Raw genomic sequence first — 7572 nt, 5'->3', positions numbered from 1 at the left:
CACCTGTCTCAGCCTCCCAGAGTGCTAGGCTTCCAGGCGTGAGCCGCTGTGCCTGGCCAATAGCTCTTCTTTTTCACTCTTTAACAATGGCGTTAGATTTGCTACTACGTTTGTAGTATTTCAGTCTATGTGTGTCTTTAGAGGTGAGGTTCATTTCTGGAAGGCAGCATACATTTGGGTCTTGTTACTTTATTCATTTGGCCTTCTGATCGGTGAATTGAGACAATTTACTTCCCCCTCCCCCTTGAGTTTAATCGTGTTTTCTCAAACGTGGGTGTGTATTAGTTCATCTGCTGGTTTCACATTAGTATTGAGTACACTGTATGCTTGCTTTTCCATTCTGGTAATATTTTACTAAGCAGAATGTTCTCAAATCCCATCTACATTAATACAAAAGATGTAAAGTCTTCATTTTTATGGCTGAATAGTATTCCATGGTCTACATATACCACACTATTAATCCATTCATGTGTAGATTGGCGCTGGTTAATTCCACATCTTGGCAATTGTAAATTGAGCTGCGATAAACAATCTAGTACAAACATCCTTACAAGAAAATGATTTTGTTTCTTCTGGGTAAATGCTAGTAATGGGATTGTGGGATCAAATGAACGGTCTACTTTTATTTCTTTGAGGACTCTCCATACTTTTTTTCCAAAAAAGGCTGTGATGACTTGAGGAACCCTTTTCCAGCCTATGCCTCCTGCTCTGCAAAATGGGGAACTGGAGGTGCGGCTAAGGTGTCTGAAACACCTGTTAGCAGAAATCCCAGCAGAAGCTGCCCTGGCGAGCCTTGCAGAGAAGTCCCCCCGGCCGCCTTCAAATCAGAGCCAAACACAGAGCCTTTGTATCCCCCAAAGGAGTCTTCCCTTCGTGCTGTGTGTCCAACAGAGATAGCCGACCATCCTGCGCCTCCCGCCGCCTGACTCAGGGGCACCCACCCCTCCGGAGACACATGACCCTGCTGACAGTGGCTCCACGAACTGCCCGGGCTCTGTGGCGAGGACGCCTCTTCAGGCAAACCCCGGTTTCAGCAGTGGAAGTGGGGACCCGTGGCCGTCCCTGCGCTTCTCCAGGCCCGACAGCAGGACAGGGCTCCTGCTGGGACTGCAGAGCTGAGAGGCCGGGGAGGTGATGCGCCCGGGGCACACTACCCGGGTCACAGTCCAGCCTTGCTGAACTCTGCGGCCCCGAGCTGCTTGGCCTTGGTTTTTCCCTACTCGGGCTGCTTCTCAGCGGTCCCCAGCCTTTTTGGCACCAAGGATCAGTTTTATGGAAGACAATTTTTCCGTGGGGTGGGGGGGGACTCTCTGTAGGAGGTGGAGCTCAGGGGTGACGAGCCCTGGGGAGCTGTGGGGTGGCGCTCCTGACAGACCTTGGACCGGGACAGGTGCTCAAGTGCCAGCCTGAAATTCCTACCCGTCCCACGTGGGTGCCGCTCACTATCCATAAGCACCCAGGTGCTCATCTGGAAGGACTCATGTGTTAAATCGCTACCTGTGTGTCCCCCATGCACCTGCCCTGCAAGGGTTATGAGGGAAGAAGGGGTGTGGCAGCCGTGTTAGGGTTCTCTATGGAAGCAGGACCAGCTACCCGCACAGAGAGACTTATTTTTGAGGATTTGGCTCAGGCAATTATCGGGGGCGCCAAGTCTGCAGGGTACGCGTGCAGGCAACACATCCCAAACACCTTCACAGAAACATCCAGAATGCCTGACCGAATAGCTGGGCGCCAAGCCCGGGCCAGGCTGACATATAAGCTTAACTGACAGCGGGTGTGAGCAGGAGAAAATGAAGAGCTGCAGTGTAGCCCTGAGCACGGATCCGAAGAGCAGGTGCCACAGAGAGGCAGAGACCTGGGGGAGGCCAGCTCCTCACCCTCCAGAGACCCTGGGGGAGGTCAGCTTCCCACCCTCCTGAGACCCTGGGGGAGGCCAGCTTCCCACTCTCCTGAGACCCTGGGAGACCAGCTTCCCAGCCCTCTGGGCCTTCCAACACAGATCCTCCCCCACCCCTCTCCCCAGCTATTTACTGAGCTTGTACTTGCACCAAACACTAAAGCTAAACTAAGTAAGTCTCTGTTCTATACAGTTAAAAATGGTTAAAATAACAAACTTTGCCATGGTTAAAGATAAATAAATCGTATTTTTTAAAGACTCAGTTCTTGCCAGGCACATCCTAGCACTCTGGGAGGTTGAGGCAGGAAGAACACTTGAGGACAATAATTCAAAATCAGCCTTGTGTCTGTTTTGTGTTTGTGTGTGTGTACACACAAAATTAAAACCAGGTGTGAAGGTGCATACCTGTCGTCCTAGCTCCCCGAGGCAGGAAGAGCACTTCACCTGGAGTTCAAGAGGACAGTGAGCTGCGATCACACGGCTGCCTTCCAGCCTGGGTAATAGAATGAGACCTTGTTCTTAAAAAAAGAAAAAATGAAAAAAAATTACTTCTTGCCATCAGGGGGTCTCAAAGTCCAGGCAGGACAGGGAATGTGGGGACAGGTGGCAGTGGGCAGGAAGCAGATACAAAACACAATTTCAACATACCGTAAGTCCTCACAGCATCGTCAGTAGGTTCTTGGAACCTGTGACTTCACATCAAACCCAGTATAAGGAAACCAGTTTTACCACAAGCTGAATAATATCAGCAAGCATTAATCTCCTACAGCCTATACCCGGTCACAAAAATATCACCAAACTTCTAAATAAAGACCAAAACATAGCTAATATTAAACACTGAAATAAATGTAAGTTATGCCTACTTTTAAAAAAGATTGATGAAAACAGACATGGCAATTATTTATCCAGTTATTTCAGTGTGTGGCTGAGGGTGGCTGGAGCTATCAGCGCCCTGAACGGGACACCGTTCCCTCACAGGGCACTCTCACCCTCTCCCTGGTCCAGACTGGGACCGTGCAGACTTGCCCACCCACCTGACAAGCACATCTCCAGGATGAGGAAGGGCCTGGATCCTTCCAGAGAAAACCCATGTGGCCTGGAGCGTCCCCCTACAACATGGGCTCTCTAACACAAACTTATTTGGAAACGAGGGCTGCAGACGGCACGTGCCTGTCACAGTAAACAGTGTGCAAGTTCAGGGGCACAGGAAGATGAAGGTTTTTTTAAAGAAAAAGTGAGACCAATCATGTAATTGTTTTGAAATAATTATTCTTGGCTGCGAAGACCATAACAAGGCTGGCTGCCGGGCTATGGCCTTGCAGAGCTACTTCCTCATAGCAGGTGGTGATGCCTTTTGCAAGGCCGTGGTTCTGTAGTGTCCTTTTGTTACCAGGTCGGAGCGCCCTCTCTTTGTGCCCTTCCCCACCATTACTGTCTGCGCTTTCTTGCCACTGCTAACTTGTTTGGGTCCTGACAACCTACACAGGGAGGACGCTCACTTCTCAGACAGTAGTCCCGCCGGCAATCACTTTTCTCTTTTCTCAGTGTTACAATGACATCATTCAGGGACCTGCTGCATAGGAGGTCGCAGGTGGTACAACAGGGCAAGCTGGAGAACCAGAGCCAGTGTAGTCAACGGAGGCCGTGCCCCCCGTTCTTTCTCTCCCCTGCACAGAGAGAGAAGAACGGGCACAAGAGTCTCCCGACCCCCAGCCCTCAGACTGCACGCGGACCCATGTCCACACCCGAATGTGGAAACGTCCCTTCCCCAGGGCTCTGGTCCCTTAGCCACCCCCCACAGACTCCTCCAATAAGTTATAAAGTGTCTTGGTATCTGGTGTCAACGACAGTGCTACCAAAACAAGGCATTTTTATTTTCCTAAATTTTAACTTTAGAATAAACACTATTACAATAACATTATCTTTAAATTCAACCATAATCTCATCACCTATACACACCCAACCCCAATAGTCAAATGCTCAGACCAGAAACTGTGGTATTATCTAAGTCACTCTGATCTTTCACACCTTCTTCTAATTCACCAGGAAGTCTCGTCAGCTCTCCCTTCACACTAGGCCCACAATCTCTCCATTTCTCACACCTCCACAGCCACCACCCCGGTCTGAGTCACCACCCTCTCCCCTTAAGACTGCTGCCACATTGGGCTGTCTTCTGGGCCCGGAAGTCTATTCTCTCCACACAGGGGTCAGAGTTGTTGTAAATTTAGGAAAGACTGTGCCGGGCCTCTCTACAAAACCCGCCAGTGGCTCCCCACTTCACTCAGATAGACAATTTGCCCTCCTGTTACCCCTTGGCCTATTTGTCTGTGACTGCCTCTGACTCCCTCTGCCCCAGCAGTGAGGGTCTCCTTGCTGCCAGAAGTGACCATCCAGACCCAGCCGTTCTGCCTCGGGGCCTTTGCACTGGCTGGTCCTTCTGCCCAATACACTTTTCTGCGGGTGTCCACATGGATAACTTCCTACCAACCTCCACTCCTGGCTCTCACAGCATCTTCCCATCAACATTCCAAAAACCTCCTTACAGGCCTTACCCTGACCATCTTTTATTTGTCTGTACTACCCATCACAGAATATTCTAGCATATTAGCTAATTTGCTCCTGTGTTATATTCATTGTTAATTGTGTCTCTGCCCCTGTAAATGGGTAACTCCACTGCGGCAGGCGTTTTTGTCTGTATCCTAAGCCCCTGGACTAGCGTCTAGCACAGAGCAGGTGTCCAATAAACAGTTGCCAAATGATTGAAGTGATGAGAGAGCCAAGTTCACATCCCAAGCAAAGCAACACTCCTAGGTACCAGCTGCCCTGCTCTTCTGGGAAGGAGGGCAGGAGGGACTTTCCCCTAAAATGTCCAACAAAGCCTTCTTAGGTTAGAACTTCTTCTGTGGCAACACAGGTCACTCCAGTATGCCAGGAACTTTTTATCAAGGCAGCCTAGACACAGGCACAGGGCAGAGTAGAACCAAAGCAACGACCAGTTCCAAGTTTGTTCCCCTGTGGTTGGGACAAGTGCAAATACCAAGATGTGGCTGAACCACAAGGTCCTCCAGTCATCAACAACTGTTTCCTGCCATCCTCCCCACAGGAAAGCACCGTGGTATTGCTGTATTTATAGTGTAGCAGTCCCAGCCATCGGATAATAAAACGTTCTCTTCTCTTTTTCACAGGAACATGGTCACCCTGTGCCTGTTGGTGTGCTGCAGAGTGACTGCGGGGATGGGAAAGTCACATGAAACCACAGGTGTACTAGTCGCAAATCAGGGTGGCTCCTTCACTGACAACCCCAGTGGCCCGGTCTCTGCTATGACCCCCTTCTTCTAGTGACTGACCCCTCCCTCCCATTTCCAGCCACAAGCCCCAGGCTTGGCCAGCCAGAGGTCTGCCCTGGGACTTTTTGAAGTGGTGCTGGCAGGAAAGACCTCCTTCCTCACAGCTTTTCAAGCCGGAAGGATACAAAACAAAATAGTCAGTTAAAATAAGCAGGGAGGCCAGTGGGGTGGCTCATACCTGTAATCCTGGCACTCTGGGAGGCTGAGGCAGGTGGATTGCCTGAGCTCACAGGTTCAAGACCAGCCTAAGCAAGAGCGAGACCCCTGCCTCTAAAATTAGCCAGGCATTGTGGTGGGTGCCTGTAGTCCCAGCTACTCATGAGGCTGAGGCAAGAGGATCACTTGAGCCCAAGAGTTGGAGGTTGCTCTGAGCTATGATGCCATGGCACTCTACCAAGGGCGGCAGAATGAGACTCTGTCTCAAAAAAACAAAAAAAAATATAAATCTACTAATGAATTGGTGAATAAATACACAAGTTTTTAAAGGAAAGTGAATATAGTCATATGTCGCTTAATGACAGGGCTCCGTTCTGAGAAACACACCAGTGATTTCACACGGTTGGAAACTCACGTAGAAACGTCACAGGGTGTCGTTCTGACACAAGGAGCGGCTGCAGCCTGCTACACCTCAGTGGCGACACACCTGTGCAGAGTGCTGTTGTCCTGAGCACTGCTGGCAACTATAACTTAATGGGAATCACTTGCGCACCTAAACGTATCTAAACAAAAAGGAAGTACAGTAAAAATATTGTATAAAAGATTTCTTAAAGGGTGGGTATGATGTCAGTGCTTCAGTGATGGGCGCACTGCAGGCCTGGCTTTACCACAATACAACATATCACTGTAGCAAAATTGCATGCGTGCCCTAGGAATATATACAAATAAAAATAAATAAATAAAAACTTCACAGTGTAACTCATGACAAGTTAAAAGTTTCTAACCTTTTGACTCGTAATAACATTTAGCTTTGTAAAACACACACATTGTCCAGTTATACAACAATATTTTATTTCTTTATATCTTTTTTTGTATGCTTTTTTCTTTCTTTCTTTTTTTACTTTTCAATCCTTTTTGTTAAAAATAAGACACACATGCACACATGTGTTAGCTGAAGCCCACACAGGGTCAGGATGTAGAGGGGATGACAGGCAGCCCAGTAGACCTGTTTACACCAGCAGCGCCCAGACACTTGAGTAATGTGCTCCAGCCATATTGCAGGCACCATGTCACGTGACAACAGGCATTCTTCTGTTCCATTGGGATTTTATGGGACCACTGCCATGCATGCAGTCTATTGTTGATCAAAATATCATTATATGGTACATTACTGTATATTTAATTAAAAGAACATAACTTTTAGAGTCAGAAAAATCCTAGTTCTTAATCTCAGCCTTATCTCTTAAAATCTTTTCACCTTTGGAAAAGAAATGTAACTCTTTTGATACCCTGTAAGGTTACTGTGATAAAACACCAAGCACGCCCTGGCCTGTGGGGCCGTGCTGGGCACATGCCAGGTCAGCGATGGTGGCTCAGAGCCCTTGACAGCTTCTTGATGTTGAGAAACACAGAAATTAGAATCCTGTTGATCGGCCACAACTCAATGACAAAGCTAGGCTCTGTTTGGATATTTAAAGTGTACGGCTAAAAACATATTTTTACCAAAATCACTGAATTTGAAATAAGCTTTTAGAACTATTTCTTTATTTTTAAGATAAATAGGATTTTTGAAAACGAATGTGGTAACTTCACAGCAGTTTAACTGATGGTATGTGTTGCCACGCCATGTGTAACGTTCAAGGAGGCAGACAGCACAAGGCTTAGTTAGATAGTTTACACGACAGTAAACAATCGATAGAATTTTCTGAGGCCTAAGGATATGATGAATTTTTTTAAATTTTGTTCCTTTTGAAATGTTGCTTCTTTATTTTAGAAACTTCAAGATAAGAGATGCAAAAGAAAAAAAAACAAGCGATTTTGCTTTCGTTATTTATTTTCATGAACATTTAAGGTAAAAGCTCATTAGAAATCTGATACAGAAAAGAAGGACAATCAGAAGTGATGCAAATGTCCATCATTAAAATCTGGTTAAATAAATTACAGTGAACCTACAAAACAAAGTGCTGAGAAGTAGCACAAGTGACAATGTGGACCTAATTTTATTGGCATGACAGGGTCTCTCCAACACAGGGGACATGGTGGTATCTGTGACATTGGCCCACCAAAGTAGAATTAGAGATTGTTCCTCTGCCCCATGCTCCTACGAACTCCAGTACTTCCTCCCCACCAACACCCAAACCCCTTTCTTGTTATTCCTGAATTAGTATTTAG

This window comes from Otolemur garnettii, unplaced genomic scaffold (assembly GCF_000181295.1).
Source record: "Otolemur garnettii isolate 467f Iridium unplaced genomic scaffold, OtoGar3 scaffold00039, whole genome shotgun sequence".
Taxonomy (NCBI): domain Eukaryota; kingdom Metazoa; phylum Chordata; class Mammalia; order Primates; family Galagidae; genus Otolemur; species Otolemur garnettii.
The sequence above is the reverse complement of the archived record's forward strand: the minus strand, read 5'-3'. Positions refer to the sequence as shown.